The sequence below is a fragment of the Podarcis erhardii genome, assembly GCF_964252035.2.
Source record: "Podarcis erhardii genome assembly, chromosome: 3".
NCBI classification, from domain to species: Eukaryota; Metazoa; Chordata; class Lepidosauria; order Squamata; family Lacertidae; genus Podarcis; species Podarcis erhardii.
This window is the reverse complement of record NC_138507.1, coordinates 68,552,048-68,577,559: the sequence shown is the minus strand read 5'-3', so window position 1 is coordinate 68,577,559 and position 25,512 is coordinate 68,552,048. Positions and strand designations below refer to the sequence as shown.

Genomic DNA, 25,512 nt, shown 5'->3' with positions numbered 1-25,512 from the left:
AACACATTCAAACCTGGAAAGCTACACAGTGCCCGTGGTACAACACACCTTGGCCCACCTGGCAGGCTGGTGGCGTCAGCAATGAACAGGTAGGAATCTGAGCAAATCCCATACGGTATATATTGTATACTTGTGTGGAGAGCTTCACTCATGGGGATCAAACGTGGTTCTCCATGGCTCTATATCTTGCCTGTGGCATTTTCCCCAGGCCCTGGGTCTGCTTCAGATCCCGAGTCCTTTTGATTGGCTAAAATCTGCCCTTGAACTCTGCTAATGACCCTTGCTTGCCTGGATGTAGGACAGAGTGTGGGCAAAAGCTAGCTTATTGTACAATGGTAAAATTTACATTTGTTGGTCTGCCCCCCTCCTTTGCCTCTGGCCCTGCCCACCACAGGCATTTGGGCCCTGGAAGTTTGCCCAGAAGGGAATGAGGTCCTCAAGATGATGACGGTCTCCTACCCTTGCTGCATAGCCACAGTTCTGTTGCTCCCACATCACTGGAACCACCCCACAACCCCTTTTTCTTTTGTGGTTGCTTAGAGGGAGAGGGTGTCCCACAAGTTGTAACTCTACTCAAGGAGTTCCCTGTAACCCACCCGCTTTGCTGGTCTGATAGGCTACACCATAAGTGCTTCAGAATCCACCCTTTGAACTAATGCAATGTCAACAGAGCCCTCAGAATCAGGCGGGGTAACAGCTAAATAGACATGCATTCAAGAACCTAGCCCTTACTTTGTCCAAAGATATTCCAATGTAAATCAGAAGGCATTTCCCGTTCAATCAACCTCAGAGTGCAGAATAAAACGTGCCAAGGAAGCACTTGACAGAACGGCTTCGAGACTGGGCAGGGATAGACGGCAAGTAAATAATTCCCCTTGGAAAGTTTTAAATATCTGAAACATAATCTAAAGAATATGTTTAAACAAACAGGAATCTGCCAACTCTCCAAAGAAAATTAAGATCTATTAAAAACCCATGCACTTAGAAGTAATGCTGCACAGCACATTAAAATGTTTGGGTTAATTTCCTGTTCTGAAAAATTGCTCCATAATGACAGCTTACGGTCTTGCTTGACTCAATAAAACCAGCTCAAGAGTGCTTTTGTCAGCCTCTTTATTTCTGCATATTTCTGTACATATGCAACTGTTATTTTTTTTACAGAGGGGCACCTACTAGCAGGATCTCCTCCTTTCTACCGAGGTCATAAAGCTGCTACAGCCCTACTCTTGCGACATAACCACCTGAGACAATTGACCTAGCACAGTCCTTTGGCTCAAGGGCTGTGAACTGCCCTGAGGACTACAGAGGAAGGGAGGTATACAAATTTAATTAATACTGTAAATAAAAATAGAGGTCAGTGCCTCAGCACCCAGGAAGCTGAGAGGAGAGGAGCTCAGAGAGAGAGAGAGCAGCTCAGAGTTCCTTGGCTTGCAGGAAGTCAATAGTAAATTAGCAGGTCTGCAATCCCAACTTGTCTCCCATGGAAATCCATGAACCTAAGTTAGTCAGGTCCGTTAATTTCAGTGGGTCTACTTCTGACTAGAACTAGCATTGGATTCAACCCACAGGAAGTGCTCTATTAAATAGGACCGCATATAGTAGATTACCCATGCAGAATACAGGACAGAAATGGTAGAATATGGTATCACACCAATAAAAGAAAAAGGTTGATGCTTCTTCTAAATACCACTGAACCTGTATCAACAATTGACGATATGGTAACTACTAAAAGCTTAACTACTAAAATGCTCTTTGGTAGTTCTTGGAAGGATACATCTGCTGCAGAATCCAGTGGTGTACATCCTTATAGGAGCACAATACACCATTGTATCCTTCTGGACATAATTAAAGATGCTGGATTTATATACAGTATATATACAGTATATATACAGTATATATACAGTATATATACAATATATATATATGCAGGTTTTGGTGTCCTCGGGTGTCTTCCCGTGTAAAAGTTGGGGTGTCTAGGCGACGTTTCGACGAGGTCTCACTCGTCATCTTCATGAAGATGACGAGTGAGACCTCGTCGAAACGTCGCCTAGACACCCCAACTTTTACACGGGAAGACACCCGAGGACACCAAAACCTGCATTCCTGTACCCGTGAAAATCTACGAAAGCAAATATCTTACCTCTACGGGGAGGAAACCTTCCAGCTGACAATGAAGATGACGAGTGAGACCTCGTCGAAACGTCGCCTAGACACCCCAACTTTTACACGGGAAGACACCCGAGGACACCAAAACCTGCATTCCTGTACCCGTGAAAATCTACGAAACCAATATATATATATATATATATATATATATATATATATATATATATATCTCCTTGAGGACCAACATGAGTAGCTCTTCCCTTGTTTTAATGATCTCTGTGGTAAGATGCAGGCAGATTCTTGATGACGCTCATCTTGTAGTAAGATCAAAAAGTGGGGGCATGTTGTAGAGAGACAATTGTTACTCTATTTTTTTTAATGATCTCATTCCCTCCAGAGGCTCTGCATGGTGTGGCCTTGCATACCTTCCAGAAGATTATGAAGATTATTTTGGGGAAGGCAGCCTGGCAATGATAAGCAGAGAATTGCTTTAATGGTGGGTTCATTTTTAAGTACATATGTTACATGTTAAGAGTTAATATATAATCACTGTTAAAAGTTGGCAATTGCTCCAATGCTACTGTATGACCCTGGACCTACCAAATAGGCACTCATTGACCCTAGCTTTGGAAACTTGAGGTGTATTTTTGGGACCCACCTCAAGTTGTTTTAAACTGTTTTTAGTATTGTGTTTTAATATTGCAACTTGCCCTGGGACTTTAGTGCGAAGGGTGGTTTAATAATACAGTGGTACCTTGGTTTACGAACTTAATCTGTTCTGGAAGTCCGTTCTTAAACCAAAGCGTTCTTAAACCAAGGTGTGCTTTCCCCTAGCAGTGGGGGGACTCAATTTACACTCAACAGGAAGCGGAACACGTTCTCCTTCCAAGGCAAAGTTCACAAACCAAAACATCTACTTCCGGGTTTGCAGCATTCTTAACCCAAGTTGTTCATAAACTAAGCTGTTCTTAAACCAAGGTACCACTGTAATAATAATAATAAAATGACAATAATCATTTTGGAGCTTCGCAATTATATCACCAGAGCACAATTAGGAGGAGAGAAAGGAGTATTGTGCTGATCATGCTCTAAGGGAAGCTCAATTTGGAATCAATAAGATTAAGCTCCACTGTCATTATTTGTCAGTATTTGATTTCCTGCCCCACTTAGGACTTTCAGCACCAGAGAAGCTTGTAATGTCAAGCTTGTAATGTTTGAAAAATTCACATTACCATCCTCAGATTCAAAGGACCAGATCAGAGTCCATAGTAGAATCCCAACCTCCCCATGCCATCAGAGTCAAAGGCTCCTAAAGCAGACATGGGTAGAAGCACAGCCCATAAAGGATGGAGCTAGCTGCTCAAAGGAAGCTGCAGTCCTACTTAAGACTCAATATTTATTTGCTTCTTGCCATGATGGAACCAGATGGTTGTTAACCATGGCTTGCTTGCTGGATCACAAATTGGGATTAGTGGCATGTGATGTTATGGTTCTAACACCTGTGTCTAGTGACACCCCTCCCTTCAACCTTGGGCTGGAATCCTGCCCTCTGGTTAGGATCACTGCCTGAGATGGAGCATCCACAAATCTACGAGTTGATGGCATATGCTATTTAGGTTTAAGAACATTAACTTAACTGAATCAAGCGCTACAATGGGCCTGTTAACATAGCTGCAGTCCTATATGCCTACTCAGAAGGAAGCCTAGGTAAGTGATGTCTTGGGTAGAAAATTATCCAATGTAAAAATGTAAAACATTTTATGGATTCTATTAGTTCATTCTGTGGCCTACAGAAAATATTTCTCTATTCCCCTTGAGTTGCAGGGGCGGCTGCAATTAAAAGTGGCATGATGGGTGGAAATAACTTTGTAAATAGGATTTGCATGTTCAGGGCTAGGAAGAACTGAAGTACAGTGGTACCTCAGGTTAAGAACTTAATTTGTTCTGGAGGTCCGTTCTTAACCTGAAACTGTTCTTAACCTGAGGTACCACTTTAGCTAATGGGGCCTCCCACCACCGCCGTGCCGCCACCACGCAATTTCTGTTCTCATCCTGAAGCAAAGTTCATAACCAGAGGTACTATTTCTGGGTTAGCAGAGTCTGTAACCTGAAGCATCTGTAACCTGAAGCGTCTGTAACCCGAGGTACCACTGTAGTAACTTTCTGGAACTATTAACCTGCAGGTAAAGAGACTGCGCCTTGATCACTTATGTTCTCTGCTTTACACTCAGATTAGTCTGTATTTACTTAATACATTTATATCCTGCCTAATCCAATGGAAATTGTTAGTTTTCCAGGCAGTCTTTATCAAGGTTGCGGCATCATGGCAAAATAAAGTTCAGTGGAGGAGTACAGACCCTTGGGGTATATCTTGACAGGAGGGTTTAGATGTGATGACTGTAATTTTGTGACAGGCTCCTTCCTCCTATGAAAACAATGGTGAGAGGATTCTAAATGGAACACAAAATGTGCATTGCCTAAGCTACTTCAAATTTGGTTTCCATGTATTTTCTGCTGCTGAAAATAGAAGTGATATAATCTGGTTCATTTCCAGTGTAGAATTAAAAATAATGGTCTTAATATCAGAAGAAAAATGTGTTAGGAGAGTCCAGTATAAAATTGTAGCAAGTATGTTTTCCTCTGCAGACAAGGCAACATTGAAAAGAGGTGGATGTGTGAATTCATTCACATCTTCAAAAAGTAACAAAATGCTTACCATCTAGCTTTTTTCACTGTATGTGGCATATGTAAAGTCTGTATCCTCAGGGGATGTCAATTAGGGTTGCTACTTATACATTCCCTAATATTAGTACTTGCAAATTGTATGCTTATTTATATTTATGGATATATGTAAATTGGGATCTATTACTATAATTTAAATCAAAATGCATCCTGCCTGAACAGATAAGACTGTGATCGGGTGACTTGTGAGCCTCCTCTGTTTGCAATATCAGATTCTAACCGTTGATGGGGACCTTTAAGGCCCTCCCCTTTTATAACCAGACATGGACAAGACAACCCTGCAAATAGAGGACCATCCTCTGTATGTAAGATACTTGGCCACCCTAATAACACATTTGAGGATATACCAGTTGAAGCAAATGTGAACAGCATTTCTGCTGAGATACAACAAGTGCCCACTGTCTGTGCTCCCCGTAAACAATTGAAGACACTTTTGTTTCAACTTTTTCCACTTGGGTTAAAAGGTCTCTCTCTCCCTTTGGTTTCCATCTTGTTTTGTTTTTTAAAACCTATATTTAGTCATACTGCTTTCAAAACTATTTTTTAGTTGTTTTAAGATATATTTGGAAATTGCTTTGAGAGGCAATTATTAAACAAACAAACAAACAAACAAACAAACAAACAAACGGATGGATGGATAGTCTATGGCAGAAAATACATTTAAATGGAAGGTTTGAAAATAGTTTGAACAGTAAATGAAACTTTCCTAGCTGTTATATGAAACTCTATAGTGGTCATTGTCAATGAAATAATCTTACTCGTATTTGTCATAATTACAATCTGTACAGTGCCGGATTACCAAATAGGCAAAGTAGGCACCAGCCAATGGGCCCCACTCCTTTTAGGGACCCTGTGACAACAGATCAAAATAATATTGATTTGGTTTATGAAAATTATTGGTTGGTAAAATCAAAAACTTATTAGAAGATAATTTGTGAAGGCCCTCCCCAACTCCCTGAAGATTTCAACTGCTTCGAGGCCACCAGTCCTGAATCTGTACTGTCAGAAATATCGACAACAATATAAAGAAAACAACATTATTAGGATTATAACAACTGTGCCATCTTAAAGTTAACAGCAGACCTGGAAGTGGTAGAGAAACCTCCAATGAGAGTCATTGGTGGAATGCAATGATTTTCAAATAAGGAAAGACTCTTTTTATTAGAAAGGAAATGACTAAGAGGGAACTTAGCAGGTCTTAACCGTAGCTGGAGGCGTAAGTGCAGGACGTAAGCCTCTCCCTCCCAGAAACCTCAAGTGTTGGGAGATGTCTGATTAATTGCTGACAGGTAAGTTTTAATGAAAGCCAAGTACTTATTCAAAGAATGAATAGCGAGCTTGTTAAATTTAATCCTGAGGGATGTTATTAAGAGAAATAGTACAGGGAGAAAAATAAAACCAAGTCAAAAGGAAAGAGCTCCGGTGATCTTGTAGGGTTGCTTATCTGGTGTTACAGTGGTACCTTGGTTCTCGGATTTAATCCATTCTGGGAGTCCGTTTGACTCCTGAAACAGCTCAAAAACCAAAGCACAGCTTCTGATTGGCTGCTGGAACTTCCTGCAGTCAATCGGAAGCTACAGAAGCCACGGAGGACATTCGGCTTCCAAAAAACGTTCACAAACCGGAACACCCACTTCCGTGTTTGCGCCATTCGGGAGCCAAAACGTTCAACAAATAATGCGTTCAACTTCCAAGGTACCACTGTACTTGTATTCTCACAAAGGAAAAGCGTTTCACTACCCTTAACAAATATACAATTTATGAAGAACAGAGTTAAGGCAAAACATTCCATTATAAACTTCATCTCTATTCTTTCTAAGGCACTTGTTTTCAAACCAAAGAATCACACTAAGCTTCCAGGAGTTCCTAGGAACAAAGCTGATTGACTACCAGTGTAGTCTATTAATATCCTTAATATCAGCCATTGTCAAACAGGGTAAGAGGTCAGGCCACCATAAAGCTGACAATATATCCCAGGTTTGATTAATTTCTGGTTGCACACTTTATAGTTCCTGCTGTATAGTTCCTGCTCGATTTGGGTTCACTCTTTTTGTTTTATTTTTATTTAACAAAATTTATATACTGCTTATTTTAGAAAACAGCTCTAATTGGTTTATAATTTGGGTCAGCTGCTCTGAATTTCATTATGATGAAAAGGCAGCAAGTTGATGCTTTAATAAATTTAGAAAACAGCCAAAGATTTAATTAGAAGAATCAAACCCTCCCCTGATCCTGCCAGCTAATGCCACTACTTTTTACATATGAAAATATTCACCCACAGATTATTGTTTCTGACATTGGCTGAACTAGTAAAGGGTAAAATTACTTTACAGTACTACATGCTTAAATACCCCATGAGTCTCTGCATGTCATCAGTTACTTTGAAGTAAGTTTGCTTCTTTTTAAAAATAATGAAGAATGGCTACAACAAGCTTTGAAACTCAGAAACAGGCAAAATTTTAGCCATGGGTTGCCATATTTCAAAAAGCAAAAACCAGGACAGCCTTCCCAAAACCACAATTTTTCAAAACCACAATTTTTCAATTTTTCAATAGCCTAAGATCCAGGACAAAGTGCCACCTTTTGGAAATTTCCTCCGGACATCAATTCCACCTTTGAATTACGTTTTATGCATATATGCATACTTGGAAGTAAGCCCCACTGAGTTCAGTGGAGCTTGCGCTCAAGTAAGTGGCCGTAGGACTACTTCTAAATTAATTTGCAGATTAAACCACACCAACATACTGCACTAACAGCAGAAGAGTATTACGGAGAACATTCTGGGAATGTGCTCAGACAAAACGTTGAGTGAACCTTCAGGGCGGGAGGACCTGAGGAATGTCAGATGGTAACATGGAACAGGGCCTTTTCCGTGCCAGCCCCACCGCTAAAGAACTCCCCACACTAGTGATGGTGATTTTATGGTGGCTAACCATACAGCACTTCTGAGAGAATATATTGTTTCATGTTACTATTTTTATAGCTGGCATGAATTTGTTGTCATTCTAACTGCTGCCTTACTATTTTGTTACATTTTTATGGCTTTCAGCAACGTTGTTAGCTGCCCTGTGCTCTAATCAGGGCAAAGGACAGGCAATCAAACAACCAACAAATGATGACAGGAAAACTATGTAGCAGATGCAACTAACTTGATTCTAAACACTTGATTCTAAACAAATAATTTATAGTCAAGGGAAAGAGCTCTGGCACACCTGCTCCACACCAGACCAATTACATCTTCCTCTGAAGGAATGGGGTTTTCTCTGCTGCCATTAGACAGGGTCCTATGGACTTTCTACACTAGCAAGTTCTTATAAGGAAGAATGTAGTCACAGAGTATGGTTTAAAGGGTATGATTTGAAAGCAACTTCCTGAAGCTAAGCAGGTCTGGGACTAGCCAGTGCTAGGATTAGTGACCAGGGGAGCCACATGTAAACGATCTTGGATTCCATGATGGAAGAAAGTCAATAAGAAATGAAAAATAAATAAATGAACGAGTGTGCTAGCAAGCAGGGCAGCCTGCACTGACTTTGTTTTTCTCTCATCAGTTATTATCAGGCATTTCCTTCAGGGGTATAAGATACTCCTGGTACCTTTCTGGTAATGCTGATGCAGAAGATTGAACTATCGTCATGGACGGTTGCAAGAAGTTGAAGTCAAACCTCACACTACTGAAGAAATCATGGATTCAGATAACCAGGGTGAGTGAAGATTATGACAGGTTATATACGTCATGTTTTCTTCCAACTGCAAGAGATACTTGAAACTGCTTCTGATTTCATGACATACAAAAATATCTTGCTCCGCCCACATTCTTAGGCAAACCATTCTTTATTGTTCCTGGCAAATCACTGGCTGGAAGGATGATTTAGACTGGGTTTAGAATGCTTTTAAAATGTTTTTATATTGATGTGTTTGCAGCTCTGGGCTCCTTCAAGAGGAAGGACAGGATAGAAATTGAAATACAGTGGTACCTCAGGTTAAGTACTTAATTCGTTCTGGAGGTCCGTGCTTAACCTGAAACTGTTCTTAACCTGAAGCACCACTTTAGCTAATGGGGCCTCCTGCTGCTGCCGCGCCACCGGAGCACAATTTCTGTTCTCATCCTGAAGCAAAGTTCTTAACCCGAGGTAATATTTTTGGGTTAGCGGAGTCTGTAACCTGAAGCATATGTAACCTGAAGTGCATGTAACCTGAGGTACCACTGTACTACTACTACTATTCTAGGGAAGATCAGACTAAACTAGGGTTGGCAACCTTTTAGGACTAGTGGGGACATTTTGAATTTTGACAGTGTGACGGGGGCACCAGTCACAAATTGGCTGCCATGGGGCATTTGCAGAACACAAATAGATTGCTCTGGAAAGCATGGCATTACATAAAACTAGAGAGAGTTGTCTTAGTGAAACTTTTCCCATAACTGTGTTTCCATACTATAAAAGGCTTAGCCTGTTGGGATTGATTCCTGCCAGACAGCTATTAAAGGCATAAGAGCCCGGTTTCCCCTCAATGCTAAAGCCCAGGCTGCTATCCTGTACCCACTTACCTGAGAGTAAGCCCCATTAAACACAAGGAGACTTACTTCTGAGTACAGATGTAGACCATTGTACAGTGAAATCTTAACAAATGCCTAGTCTTTATTTCCTGCAGGGCAGGATACATGCTTAGGCTTCTTTGCAATGCTTTCACATTTGCCCTTTGGGGACAAGGCACACGTATTGTGTAGTAGTATTTGCAGAAAACAAATTCTAGGGAGTACCTGATCTCAGATTAACCCTCCATAGAAAAGAGGCATCCTGGTTGCTGGGAAAAGGGAAGGGCAAACTATGAAGATTCCAAGAGCTAGGCAATAAGACAGAGGCAGGAAAAGTGCACTAAAAGAGAGGGAGAAACAGCAGCTCTGTGCGACCCCAGGGACTCCTATTGCCTGATCTCCTGGCAACTCACTTAGCAGCCACAGCCCTGCTGTTTGGCCACAAACACTGACAAGTGGGGGCAGCCAGGATAGCTCGTCCCAAAAACCACTCAGAAGAAAAACTGCATATTTTGCTTTATAACTTTCTAAGATGGCTAGAGACTTACTTTTTATTTTTTAAAAAATGAAAGGTCCAAGTCTCTGGTTCCTAATCAGGCATGCCAATGAAGGCCTTCACAGGTGCCACAGTGCCCATAGGGGGCTAGGCTGGTGCCCCCCCCCATCCTAAATATTTGAATAGGACCTTAGTATCTATTCCAGTCTGATCCGTAATATTATTTTACTGAATTTTGGGTGGTAATGCATGAATAACACATCATTCATAATATTTATATTAGCTTATCTGCCTGCAGTGCTGGTACAATATCACTGAATACTGCTATAACATCACATTAAAATAAATATATTATTGTATTGATGTAGCTGCTTGCTGGCCCCAAGCAAAGCATTTCTGTACTGGTAAATAAAGCTTGGGCCAAGACTGTTAACATTGGGCCTGCAACCCTATGCATATTTAGCCTCTTTGGTAAGTGTCACTGAACACAGAGATTATTTATGAATAAGCATGTATAAGGGTAAATATCCTAAGCACATGCATTTGGGAACACATCTCAGAAACATCAATAGGATGTTTCATCAATAGGATGTGTGCATTTATACATATTTACTCAAGTCCCACTTTGTGCTGCAAACTTGCTTCCAAATAAGTATAAGTAGGATTAGGTAAAATTGTCAGGTACTGTCTTGTCCCTTGTGTTAAGAGCGGGATTCTAAAGTGCAAAAGTTGAAATGGTGTTCATACACCGTACAAAAGAAAAGATGATATGTTCCAACATTTGAAGTCCAGTTTTATTGAGACAATACATTGGTGTATGCAATTCAAACTTTATTTTTACGCACCATCTATCATACATATGTTTTACAAAGTTCAATAATACAATTTCAGTGCTGATGTAAAATGAAAGCAGATGGCATATCGATTCAATGTATGACGCCTTTTAAAAATGTACACAGATTCAAAAGAACTCTCATAGTCCTTAGAAGCCCACTTTGTTCTGTCTCAGAAGCTATGAACCTCCTCTAGGCCAACTGTGAATTGTTCTAAATTGCATTGGAATTAGGTCTCTAAGGTCCTGCCTGAATGGCTAATCAAAACCTACATTTCCAACCCTAAACCAAAATAAATATAATGATGCTTCATAGCATACAGGTGGAAGAAAGGCAAGTTGTTAGACCAGATACCTAAATCCTCTTGCTGATGGCACATTCAGCTCTCAATTGTGTGGTATCTATACAGAATAAAGTGAGGAAGGTTTCACAGCTGGTAGCTAGACTAGGTAACCCATTTGGCCGTCTTCACTCTTGATCACTTTTACACTAAAATACCATCCAAATCACACTAAAGTCAGAAGACGACCCTCCCTTATAGGGACTATTCCCAACGTTCAGCTTTTGAGTGCCATTGCTTATGTAAGAAAAAGGCACCAATCACAAGTGGGAGACATCACTAGGGGCAGGGGGCAACAAGGCTCGTAAAAGTACAAAAAGTTTAGAAAAATTGACTTCTAAGGGGAGAACCCTCCCCCATCGTGAAGCCTGAGCACACTCAGTGGTCATGGAATGCTCTCTGGCTGTTGGGGAGATGCTGAAATATTGAATCCCTTTTTATATACCCAATTGATCAATGTGCTCTGCAAAAGAGGACCTCTTGAACATGCTATCATGAGATGCACTACAGGCCATTAGTGTGGTGTCAATAATTCTTCGGCATACCCTCCTATTGCATGTTAGGTGCCATGTCCACTGTCCTTTTGGTTCCTACTGAAGACCTCTCTTTTTCAACAATTATTTCATCCCAGTCTGCATCTGTACTGTATTTTTATATATTGAATTGTTTAGGTGCTTTTACCCTTTCCATGTTTTATGGTTGTTCCCACCCCACTTTATAATCACATAGTTTACAGTCGTAATCTGCCCCGGGACCTTATGTGGTCCCATAGGTGTAGGAAAGCTGTGGTGCTCCAGATGTTGCTCCCATCAGTCCCAGCAGGCACAGCCAATAGCCAGGGATGAGAGCTGATTTCAGTGACATCTGGAGGGCCAAAGATTCTCCACATCTGCGGTAAAGGGTGGGTGAGAAATCAAATACACAAATAAACACTTTAATAAATAAATAAAGGTCAAGACATTTCAGCAATCTTTACAGCCGCTCTTTAAGACAGGCCAGTATTATTAGCTACAAATTGCAGGTGGGAAGACTGATACGGAGAGAGTCGCTTGGCGAACACCGCCAAGGATGTTCTCATGAGCCAGGGATGCCTGAGCATCCAGTCTTCTTCATACCTGCAGCAAAAGGGGGACATGTTCTGAAATGAATCTGAGTTGTGTTATCTCAACACTTTGAAGATGAGACAAGGTAGATAAGATTTGTAAATCCTGAAAATGTCTCAACTTTCAGCTTTCTTGTATCAGAATGTTTTGTGACAACAGGAGCTGTAGTAATTGGAATCAGAGGCCTTTTCTATGAGACATCTTTCATATTAAAGGAGCATTTAAATGTTTTGACTTAATGCTGAGTCATGTTGGGGTACCATACTAATGACTTCTTCTAAAACAGGTGCAGCCCTCCAGGTGCCCTCCAGGTGTTAGACTATGATTAGTATCAGGCTCAGCCAAAGATAGCCAATATTCAGGCATGATGGGACTATATTAATTTGTGGAACAAAGTAATAAAAATAAATGGAGAAAAACAATGTGCAAAAATTACAAAATCATGTAAACAACTTAACAACAAAATAAACAACAAATTAACAACTCTGTCCAACAACATCTCAAGAGTACAATATTGGCTCTCTTTGTTCTAAAGTGTATTTTTCAAGTGGTTTTTAATGTACAGGGTAGCAAAAGGCTGCATTCGCAACATAACTGAGGTGTGATAATCTCAAATAAGTTAAATTTTGAAAAACATTTTCTAACTGCAGGCACATCCTTTTCATCATACATCTATTAAGTGCACTTAGCGAAAGTCAGTTTCTTGAACTGGAGCTACATTCAAATACACCTTTTGCAGCAGAATCCTGGGCATGTCTACTCAGAAATGAGTTACCCAGCGTTCAGTGGTACCTATTCTCAGATTAAGTGTGTAAAACTGATACTTCTGAGCATCCATGCATTGGATTACATTGTTTAATCTCTGCTCTTCTCATTCTTGTTTCCTTTCTTCTTTTGCCACTTCACACATATTTCCTATAACCCCAGGCAACTGCTTCAGATGTTGAGGGACAGCCATCCCACTCTGTTGTGACACAGCCTCTTCTGGGCTCAATCTTGCCTGCTTTCTCAGTGGTGGTGGGGGATGATATTCTGCCACCAGTGCTGAAGTAAGATTCAGCTGTAGTCTAGTCAGCATCTGTATGTGGCTCAGCTCTGTGAAAACCTGACAGTTTGTGAATAAGACTGGGGCCAGGAAATACACTGATTTTGGCCAGACCTGCTTCTGGGCTTGTGATCTTAGGCAAAGTACTGCTACAAGGCCTTAAAGGCAAAGGTACCCCTGCCCGTACAGGCCAGTCGTGTCCGACTCTAGGGTTGTGCGCCCATCTCACTCAAGAGGCCGGGAGCCAGCGTTGTCCGCAGACACTTCTGGGTCACGTGGCCAGCGTGACGAAGCTGCTCTGGCGAGCCAGCACAGCACAGGGAAACGCCGTTTACCTTCCCGCTATAAAGCGGTACCTATTTATCTACTTGCACTTAAGGGTGCTTTCGAACTGCTAGGTGGGCAGGAGCTGGGACTGAAAGACGGGAGCTCACCCCGCTGCGGGGATTCGAACCGCCGACCATGCGATCAGCAAGTCCTAGGCACTGAGGTTTTACCCACAGCGCCACCCGCGTCACTGCTACAAGGCCTTAGGAAACCACAAAGCACAGCTATGTGGTCCCAATGCTAGACCTGGGATTTCTAGTGAAGCCCAGCTGTGAAGCTCCAATCATCCTAAATCCAGTGGTTTTGACTGGGTTTTTAGGAGTTTGAAGTCCATTGTATGACAAATCTTAGGCCCAACTGCATTTGTGACAGGTTAGTCTAGCTAGAATCTTATTGTGCAACTTAGTTTGAAACAGAAAGCTTCTTTTTACATCTGTAGTAGCATGTTGAGCATGCAATAAATTGACCAGTGCCACATATTCACTTACTGCTCAACACGTAGTACCACTTCATATTTTGTGTCCTCCAAAATATGTGTAACATATATGAGCGAAATGCATGTATGGTTGATTCTTGGTCTCCGCAGTGAATACTTGTGATAAAACACACACATGGCACACATCATATTAGTATATGATAGTAGCTCTCAATCTGGATCGATATAGCTGCAGTCATAGGAACTACGGATTAAATTGTTATGAATCTGGTTATAAATACCCTTTTCCGATGCTTCTAGGCTAGGGTCCAATGTAGGGCCCTGAGGCTTAAATATAGCATCCACATGTGGCAATCCAGTTGTTAATCTGGAGGCAAAATATTGTATGTGAGAAATACAGACTTTTAAAATATTCTAAAGGCCAATAATTTATTAGTTGCATCAAAAGAACCACTGCAGCTGCTTTTGAATGTCATTTTCAACACAACATAACTATCTGTTGATTCAGAGATAGTTGCAACCTTTATATCAGTGGCAGCCAACAGGCTTCCCTCCAGATATTGATTGGACTGAAATTCGCATCATTCCTGATCATCAACCTTTGCTGGCTGTGGCTAATGTGAGTTGCAGTCCAACATGTGGAGGGCATTATGCTTTCACCTCAGATTTATGTATGCCTCTCCCAGGGTCATACCAGAACACAAATTGTCTATAATAGAGGCTCAAAGAGTCCTTTTCAATGACAATTGTAAGATTTCTTGTAAACTGCTTAAAAGGTTTTGCTACGACCAAGTGGCATAAACATAGTTAATGAATGAATGAATCAATCGATTAAATTGTACTGGCATAATGTATGCACTTTGTTCATACCCAGCCCTAAGCATCAATGGGGACTAGATAATGCGGTGAAGGGCAGCCAACTGTGAACTGGCCCCACCTGTAGAGTGTATAGCAGCCGTCCCACCATTACAAATCTGTATTGGATGACCCAGACATCAGAGCCTCGTGACATTCCTGGTGTCCTGCTTCTGAAGTGTATTTGTTTCTTGCTTCCTGTTTTTCTTTTCTTCCTCTTCTCTGATTGTGGCATGCTTCAGAATCTTGGCAAGATGATGGGAAGTAAAAAGAAAGATCCCAAATCCTAGTATCAATAGTGCAGTTTGTCATTTGCTGGTGTTGTGTGTGTGTGTGTGTGAAGAGAGTAATAATTCTTTCCAGTTAAAAAGCTAGTCAGATGCTCTAATCAAGCCACACTTGCAGTTTTTCCCTTTTACTAGTCCGTAAAGTAGATGAAATATGTGAGAAATGAGATTTCCCCATGTTAAACTACTGCAATTAATGCTTACCAACCATTTATGAAACAAACTAAATGTTACGAGTCCCCACAAAAATGATGGTGGTTAAATGCACCTGCCACTCGCAAGCCCACCTGAAATTTCTGTATACTGTTGGCGGCCTCAGGGGAGCAACACTTTGTACCAGAGATCGGGGTCCAGATGAGACCTTGAGGAATGACTGTGCCTGGCCTCTCCAGTCTCATTTCGTGCAACATGACAAAAGAAGCCTATGTTATTAATCCCACAGAAGGTTAAGTATTGGGATCCTAGCCCAAGAAAGGCTAACAGCTGAATCTGAAGAATGGGTACTAAGAGGCTTGAATTCAAGAACGTGAAGTGAAAGATTAATAAACTGCTGGGAATGCTAGTGCAGCAGCCTTTGAATGAGGAAGTGGAATGAGAAGTCAGCCATTTAGAGGTTTTAACCAGCTAGTCCCATTAAGGCAGGGATGGGAAACCAGTGGCTCTCCAGATGTTAATGGATTACATTGGCCATGCCAGCTGTAGCTGATGGGAGTAGGAAATCCAAAAATATCAGAATGGGCACAAGTTTTCCATCCCGGTCTTAATGCAAAATGGAAGCTAGCATTCCTCAAGAAGAGGAAAATACTGCTCTCCACACATGGTACAACAAAATAATAGACCTTTAGCACCTTATTGCTGGCATCCAAGGGTGCTATCATCTTAAGTACAGGATGAAAGAGCATCAAGTTGCAGGGGGCATCTTCCTCTAGTTGTGGCAAAAAGGCAAGACGCAAAACTGCTAAGATTAACAATAGAAGCTACCAATTCTACTCATGTTTTAGTTTTGTGTGGCTGCATTATTATTATTATTTAAAAAACCAGATATAACCTGATGTAAAATTGGCTTTTCTGGCTTTTGGCAAGACTGCATGCACACAGGTAATGTGATCCATAAAGATTCCAGACTTCTGACAAGCTGTGTGGCAGACCGCTGCCACTGGGATAAAATTGGGGGAACAAGAATGAGCATTGCAAGACTCCAACTACTATGCTTGCCTACATTTATTAAGAATTTGAATTATTAGCATTACACTAATAGTGTATGCAACACCTTCCAGAGTTACATAAACCAAAGAGACCAGTCTTGTTCCCGAATTGCTTACAATCTTAAATACACAGTGGGGATACTGTCCTCAGCCGTGGCTTGGGTGGGGGTAGAGAGATATAAAAGTGTTGGGTGGGTAGAATGTATGTAAATTGTCATTATAGCTGCTGAAAGCTTGCTTACAGGTGAGGATGTGTGAAACATGTATTACATACGTATATGTAAAGAATATGTTATTTCTGACTTGTAGAAACATGAATAACCAATGTGGTGCTCTCCTAATGTTCTGAGACTACAGCTCTCATCATCTCTAACAACTGACCATACTGACTGGGGCTGCAGTCCAACCATGTCAGCAACCCCTGCCCTACATCTTTTATCGAACGTCACTCATCTAGAGCAAAAAGGAGTGCGTGCACACGCACCCCTCATAGAAATGGGACCCCTCTCCTGTACATCAAAAAGAAAAGTTGCTGCTATTCTGCACTGTGTACATAATAATTTGCTAGTAAGATAACTAGAAAGCACCAAACTGCCTAGCAACATCAATTTAAGAGGTAAATAAAGAAATCTTAATACCACCAAGTTTGTGGCCTTACACCAACCAGTCTTTCATTCAATCAATCTATTTCTTTTGAAGTTCCAGTCCTTCCACATTTAATAGGCAACCCGTAAGCATATAATAAACAGAACCTTACAAATGTTAAACCTCCACCTTCTTTACCATCCTTTCTCTGGTTGCCAGAAACCAATGGAAGTAATAAGAAGGTACTGCAATATTTTTGGAAAATGCTCGGATTTGGGTTTGGTTAATCTTTTTAGGAAAGTGTTTCTAGAATATATTGGCAGCTACTGAGAACTCCTCCTTGGCCCCCTTGCTGTTCTAAAACATGATAGATAAATAATAAGCTTAACAGGACACTTTGTGCTGTGTAGAACAAAGGATCAAGCTTACAGGTTCCCTCCCCTTCTCCTACATGCCTCGGAGGACTTCTGCCACATTTACTTTGTGGTGACTGCTGCCCCCTGGACCTGGTAGGATGGCTAGGAGGTTGTGGGGGTTTGGTCAGTGGGATCAGGAAGTTTCTCCTCATATCCATCCCTTAGATTGATACTGTGAGCATTTAATGATTGCATTTTTACAAACGTTTAGTACCTAACTAAACTATGTGCTGTGATGATAGTTATGAGACTCACAAAAATCCACACATGCATGCACACACGCACAATGGTTTTTCTCAGAGTAAACCCACTGAAATTAGTTAGGGCCATTAATTTCAATAAGTCACCTATACTGTGCTGTGAGCATAATGATGATGTTAACAAAACATTCATTCTGCAACACTGAGTTGAATGAGGATGATATAGTCCAAGATGATGGATAGCAAAAGCATGAAGCAGAACACCCAGGCTGCAGTCCTAACCCCGGTGCTACTACAGTGATGATGGTGGTGGTGATGATATTGGTAACAAAACAAAAAAAATCTCCCCTGAAGTAAATGGGGAACTGAGCAACAAACACACTCTTAGGCTACATTTCTAACCCCACTACTACAATGCTGCTGCTGGCGGTGATAACATTGTTAAAAAAAATCTCTTTCAAAGGAAATAGGGAATTGTGAAAAGAGCATGAGAGAAAAACAGAAACACTTCGCCAGCCATACCTGTCTCTCATTTCAACAAAAGCCTCCAGAATTATACCCCCTCCCAACTATCAGTACACATCTATTCTAGCATGTGGGTGGTATTCAGTGCTAGTTCTTCTCAGAGTAGAATCCTGAAAGGGCAATGCCGCACAAAAGAAGACCGTTCCATTGTATCTGGAATCTTGGTTTACAATAAATGATGGTTAATTGTTGAGTCAAGCAATTTCAAAACATAATTTATGAAGCTGGCTTGTTTAAGAAACCAATGTTGTAAAGCAGTATTCCTGGTTTATGCAAGATTCTTTGAAACTTTAAAATAAATTTGGTAGAAATCAGCTCCCCATCTATATACAATACAGAATTGAGGAGGGGTTGGAGTTTACAGAAATCTGCTGGGATTGGCTATGCTATGAAGCTCCTGGTGGTGAACACCACTGAACTGCTGATCGCTGCTGGCTTGCTGTCACCACCAATCACCTGCTTGGCTCTGACTTCGAGTCTCCCTTGCCAAGGCACAACAGGGAGCACTTGTAAGGCTCTCAATTGTGCATTGGCAGCTGCATTTCTGGCTGTCATCACATACGACATCAGGTGTGGGGCAGGTTACAGGGATTTGGGGAAATAGCCACACCAGCCAAATTGGGACCCATGCCAGACCTAATTAGGCCCACGGGCTCTCCACCCGTGTACCAAACCATGATTTTAGCATTATGTGCAAACAGACCCCATTCTGGAGCCATTTATACACAGTTTTAGCTGCACAATTGCCTCTACTCCTGCAAGTTGCTCCTAAGCTGCTCCTGGCAGCATTTACACCTCCTACTTATGTGACAATAGTAGATTGTATAGTTACATGCAGTGGTAACAGTATCTGACCCATTAGGCAGATCTGTAAGTAGAGTAATACACAACCACACAACTAACAGTGTCTCCTACTGGCCCAACTGGTGGCGACATGGGGCTAGGCCTTCTCTGTAGTGGCATCCTGACTGTGGAACACTATCCCGACAGAGATGTGCTTGTGCCCCACACCAACATCATTCCACCAAAAGCTAAAGATCCACTTGTTTATCCAGGGGCTTTGGGGAAGGGTGGGTTTGGCTGATGACCTGTTATCCTTTGAAAGCTGCACTGCGAATTCTGTATTTTACTGACACTATTGCAGGTTTTCAAGGTTGTAATTTTATTTGTATTCTTTGCTGATCTATGCACCACCCTGGGATCGTAATGGAGGAATGGCAGGGTATAAATATGAAGAGTAACAAAAAATGACAGATGTAATTATTCTGGAGGGCGGTTTGGGAGCAACCACAGTAGTGGCAGCAACCACACAGCTTTCAAGGTAAGATATAGAAAGTATTAACAGGACACGATTGGAGCTTTTCGGGGATTATATTATCCTGAACCAGATCACTGGTGAAAAGCTGTTGTACTGTTACCAAAGCATTCATTAAGCACTACAAAATCTTTAGACAGTATAAAATTTGAAAGTTTGAGGGTTCAACAAACTGACAAAATTTGTGACATAGCATGGGGTCCAGAATAAACCAAATAATGCTATTTAAAGGAACTGGTTACTTGTCATTTTATTTATTGTCCATTTACTTCAATAATTTATATATTGCTTAATCTGCAATCTCTAAGCTGTGTTGTCACGAAGCAATTTTGAATTGGTTGCTTTCAGGGAGACAGCAATTGTGATTTTCTTTTAAAATCCCTTATGTGTCAATGCAAGAAATAATTTGCAGTGGTCTAATGTTTTAAACTACTGTTTAAATCTGATCAGATATCTATTGTTATACAAACCTGATATTAATACCCCACACCACCAGTATGCTGCAGAAATGTAGTCTTAAAAAAATGCAAAATGGATGTTATTATCTCCTATCTTACAACCAAAGCAGAAATTTGCTAATAATAAGGTGATCATTGCAAGTCACATTGATCAGGGACTAAATCTACAGAATTCCTGGAAATGTGTGTTACAGTGTCTTACAGCTTTGATTTTGTTCAAGTCACATTAATTCAATTTATTATCTTATTAGTGCCTTTCAATGCTGACAGAAGTACTGATGAAATTTGTCCTCTTAAAAGATGGGCTCACCACTTACATCCAACTGTTCACTGTGCTCTGAAGGAGGCATCCTGCAGAAATCATCTCATCAGGAGGTTTGTTCCACATGTTGGAATCAGGTTTTCAGTGTGGCGGCACCTACCATTTGAAACTCCCTCCTCTTACATATCAGACCAGCGGTGTCTTTTTTGTCTTTTCAGTGAAGACCTTCCTATTTCAAAAGGTCTTTTAAGTAGAGGTCCCCCCCCCCAGGTATTGCATTTGATATATATATCGTGTTCCTTTATCATTGATATTTTTATTGCTCCAAGATGTTCCATAAGATGCACTCCACAAACAGAATGAAATAAAATGAATGAATAAAAAGAATCTTCCAAAAAAGAGCACAAAGGAGTCAAGGGTTAAGCCCTGAAAACAATAAAGTACTTATTTGCATGAGAAGCTGTGTGTTGATACTACCAGCTTTCCAATTAACTCAGTATCTAATTGGATTACATAATGAAGTGATTAATTTACAGCTGAAGTTAGCAGACAGCATAAACAAGATTCCATGCCCCTTAGCTTATATGGAGCTCAAAATTCAGTGCAAGCATGCAATGATCCACTGTAACTTGAAGTGTAACTTTAAAGAACAATCTTAGTTGGTCTCGAAGGTGCTACTGTTCATTTATTTTATTTTATTTTAAATATATTTTTAAAGAACACCAAGAGACTGGCTGCTTATATTGATACAGGATAATTTTAAGTCAACGTCTGATTAACTTGAAGTGGGGAAGAGCTCTGTGGTAGAGCATGCAAAAGCTTCACATTTCAATCCCCAGCATCTCCATGTTCAACTGAGAAAGGCTCTTGTCTGAAACTTGTCTTAAAAACTTCTGTCAATCAGTGGAGAGAGTAACAAGCTACATGGACCAATGGTCTGATGTGGCATAAAGAAAGTTCTTGTGTCCTAGGTCAGACAGCAAAATAGTTTGCTGTCCATTTTCTTTTTCATCCCCTTACACAGCATCAAACGTGGCTGAGAAGAATCCACTAAACTTCAAGAGCAGAGTTTGGGGAGGTTCATTGGGAAAGGAGTAGCCTGAAAAGTTCTGGTGCATGTGCAGAATGTTGCTTTCAAGCCTTTGGATCCTGGCTATCTTTGACAAATAGAGATATACTTTGGTATCTATCTAGGACAAGAGCTGAGATACCATACATATGTGTGCTACGTTATACCAGAATATTCAAAATGTCCTTTATTCAACAATCACATCTCAAAATGTTAGCCTGGGTCTTGCTAGATCCAAGGAACCATCAATTTCAGCAAACATGAGAGCAGCCATGATGAACTAAAATGGATGACAGCAATGGAACAATCCTGCTCTTCAAAGGCTGCTTGGAAATGCTGCTGAATATAATGACAGCCAACACGTGACTTTGGTATCTGGATTGGAGAGGAAGATTTTTAAAAAAGCTGTACAAAGATGCCAAAGGATCAGCAAGTGCTACTGCATATGGTGAAACACTTGGGCTATTTTGGAAGAAGATACTGAGAGATGTAACACATACTGGCACTGGGATGTGTCACAGTGACCTGTGTGAAGTCAATGGTGAATGGCAGAGATACCAAGTGCACCTTCCACTAGATCAGGTTGTTAATGATGAAAAATTATGCAGAATGAGTAAAAGATTAGAAGAGGGTGTACAGCTTTATTTCCAGTTTACTTTTCTTCTTCACACTACACTACAGCTACCTTTCTTTTATGTCCTTATGGTTTTATCTCCCTATCTCCTTTCTTTTTTACTGTTGTAAAAAAAGAGCAATTATAAGACAGTGTAGAATAGCCAGAAAAACAGATGATATGGACTGGAGTGAGTTTTAGATGCAGGCATTGGATTCTTATTCAAACTGCTTTAATAGCTTGGACAATGGCGTGCCATTTCTTAGATATTATTCTGTTAGTTGCCATTCTATGCTTTTTCCATGGTACTGCCTGAATAGGAGGGATAATTCTGCCATATTGCAGTAAGCTCAACTGAAACTCCCCTCCCCTTAATTACAGTGTAATTCCATATATTAAGAATAAGACATCACCAGTAAATCTTTAGGTAAGCTGCAGATACACAGCTATGAAGGTCAATTTCCTTTTGTAACTAACACACATAATTTTAGTGAATGTCTCTTCCATGAAATTGTATCACTGATACAATCATTTTATATAGTCTAAAATCTCTCTTGACATAAATATCCCAATTTTCCCACAACTGAACCAAGGGTCTCCTCTTTATACCCGATTCTTTAAAACGATCTTTCCTGCTGGCCCCTGCTTCTCATTTTACAACTGTGAGGTGAATTCTATTTTACTGCACAGAAAATATTTCATGAAAACGTGAAAGGCAATTATGGGCAAAATTTACAGCAGCTATATTTTAAGAAGCAATTGAAGACTTAGGAATTGCTTTTGAGATCACTTTCAGGCCACATTAGAAGACATTTTTCCCCTTAAGGGATGACAGTTTAATGCATACTTGGTTTGATTATAATGCTAGGCTATGCACACTGTGGGTGGAAGGGGGAATGGAAATGTAAGAAAAGGCATGTACCATTTCTTGGCTGCCTATCAAGTTTCTTAAAAAAAATTAAAGCCTTCAAAAATAAGCTACAACAAAACTAAGCTCTTTCACTTCTATTTTTAGCCAAACATTGTACAGGTGGGCTGGCATTAACCTACCTCTTGCGTTTATAGGCTACTGAAGGAATGTAGTGTTAGCACTGTGCTGAAAATTTCTGTTTCCACTTTTCAAAATGAAAGTAGCACTCTCAGTGGGTAGACATACCCTTTACACTTTCACCTTTTTTGATCCTGTTCTTTACAAATGGACACATCAGTTTATTTTCACTCTATATCAGTTCTGAGTGTGTTCAATCATTGGTTCATCCATCCCAAGTTTTGTACATTAAAAAAAAACCCAACCAACCATGAAACACTTAAACTGGTCACATTATATAGGCATTTTGCATGCAGTCTTCCCCCTTCCTTTTGTATACTTTCGAATGCATTTCCCCCCTAAAATGGATTGTTTTTTTGGACTAAAAACTGCAGCACAAAAACCAAAATGTATAAGCAAGTCTGGCAATTTAGGTCACTTTGCTTCAGTATTTGGACTAAATGGATTACTCATCCATCCCTGCTATCCATGGGCACTTGCTCCACCCCTCCACCCCCATATGATGCTTCTTCAATTACCATTTATGGGTGTCTCTTTTCCAGAGTGATCCCAGCCAATCAGTGACAATATAATAAACACAATGGTTTCATGATGCTGTAATCCCAGTTTGGGCTAGCTAGCTACAAAGCCACCTGATGGAGGGCAACACAACTAAGTCAGAGAGGGCAGTACGTCCTGGACTAGTTACACGGGTTATCCTGGTCAGTCAGAAAATATGCATTAAAATGATGTCACTGAGGGAAAATGGATTCCCGTTTAGGAAGTCCTTTCCTGAATATAGGAACATTTGTTGCCTTTTGTCTTACCCTAAAAAATAGTAAGAGAATATTCTTTCAATGCTGATTAAAGTGTCACAAAAGCTGCCCTTTCTTTTGGTTCAAACATACAGTGCTACCTCAGGTTAAGTACTTAATTTGTTCCGGAGGTCCATTCTTAACCTGAAACTGCTCTTAACCTGAAGCACCACTTCGCTAATGGGGCCTCCTGCTGCTGCCGCGCCGCCAGAGCACGATTTCTGTTTTCATCCTGAAGCAAAGTTCTTAACCTGAAGCACTATTTCTGGGTTAGCGGAATCTGTAACCTAAAGCATATGTAACCTGAAGCGTATGTAACCTGAAGCGTAAGTAACCTGAGGTACCAGTGTAATGACGACTGGTAGGATAACGAGTAATGGGAAATGGTTTGCATGCACCAGGGAGTATCAAAATGAACAAATAGCCCTGAAGAACATAGCATTCTGGTGGCCATGTGTACTTGTGCTAAGTATAATGAAGCCAGATAAAGAACCAAAAGCAAGCTCAGTTTTTTCAAAAACTCCCAACTGTACATCCACGTTAACTGCTTCACTTCTTCAGCATCTACACACCCCTTTCAAGAGCAATTTGACAACTTTCATTAGTCACCTTTCATGTGCATTTCATATTAGGCATTCAATGCTGTGGTTATCCAATGTTCCCTTGTATTGATGAATCAACTAGAATTCCTAACAGTTTACATGCTTGTCATATGTCTCCCAACAATCTGACACAGCCAAATTTACACACAGTGGTGGATCTTTTGTGCACTTCTTGCGGATATGATTCAGATAGCAGATGCTATTTCCCAAATAGCAAAAGCACACTTTATTCTTACATTTGAAAAGGTTTGTTTTCAGATTGTGTAAGAGCCAGAATACCCTCTAAGGCAACCTTTTTCAGCCGTGAGCTGGTTCACTGTCCCTCAGACCATGTGGTGGGCCGGACTATATTTTTTTTTTGGGGGGGGGGGGGATGAACGAATTCCTATGCCCACAAATAACCCAGAGATGCATTTTAAATAAAAGCACACATTCTACTCATGTAAAAACACACTGATTCTCGGACCGTCTGCGGGCTGGATTGAGAAGGCAATTGGGCTGCATCCGGCCCACAGGCCTTAGGTTGCCTATCCCTGCTCTAAGGAGCTTAGCTCCACGGGTTCAAGTGCATCTGGAAGGGAACATAACTCAGTGGCAGAGCACATGCTTTTGCACATGCTTTTGCAAGTCTCTGGTTCAATTCCTGGCACCGCCAATAAAATAAAAGATCAGGTACCAGATATGGAGAAAGCCACATGGATCTATGGGCACGGGATATGGAAGCTTCCTAAGAAAGCAGCCCACAGCACTGAGTTAGATAGATTCAATAAGCAAATGGGCATGTATGGACAACCTCTGATATAGAGAATAGCCTCCTCTATGAGTCTGTACTTTGAATTCACGAACAGTTCTCTAATAGCACAGGATTTATTGGCATCAACTTAATTGAAATATTTTTAGTCAGATGAGCAACACAGAGACGATAGTATGTATTTCAGGTGACACAAATGGATAAAATTACCACCATTAAATGTAATTCAAATGTTTTACTCCTTCCAATACTGAACTAGGTAATTAAGCACCTATCAGTCAGGAAGCAAAATGAGGCCACCCAAAAATAAAATAGTGGTTTCCCTGTACTTGGGGAAACAGGTATGCAGAAGTATATTAGTTTGCATATTTCTTTTAAATGGTCCTGAGAGTTTCTAGGACATACAGAATGCTGAATGCATACAGGCAAAAACTTAGTAACTATTTTCCTTTCCTTCCCATCTCCAAATCTGAAGCACAACTACAAGTGTCTTGATACACACTGACTGGAGCCCCGAACAATAGCATTTCAGCTATCAACAGGGATATTGCATGTTTTCTAAAGC

General features: G+C 40.7%; 1 protein-coding gene across 3 annotated transcripts in view; it reads right to left on the bottom strand.

Annotated features, from left to right (window-relative positions):
* SCAF8 (SR-related CTD associated factor 8) overlaps positions 1 to 25,512 on the bottom strand; it is a 75,914-nt gene that overhangs the window by 2,308 nt on the left and 48,094 nt on the right. Inside the window, exon 22 of one of the 3 annotated variants that reach the window (XR_014154461.1) lies at positions 16,308 to 21,514. The exons of the other annotated variants lie outside the window; for them this stretch is intronic. The gene's annotated coding sequence lies outside the window, so the exon portion shown is untranslated. Of the gene's footprint in view, positions 1 to 16,307; positions 21,515 to 25,512 lie in introns of those variants that run through there. 3 annotated transcript variants of the gene reach the window in all.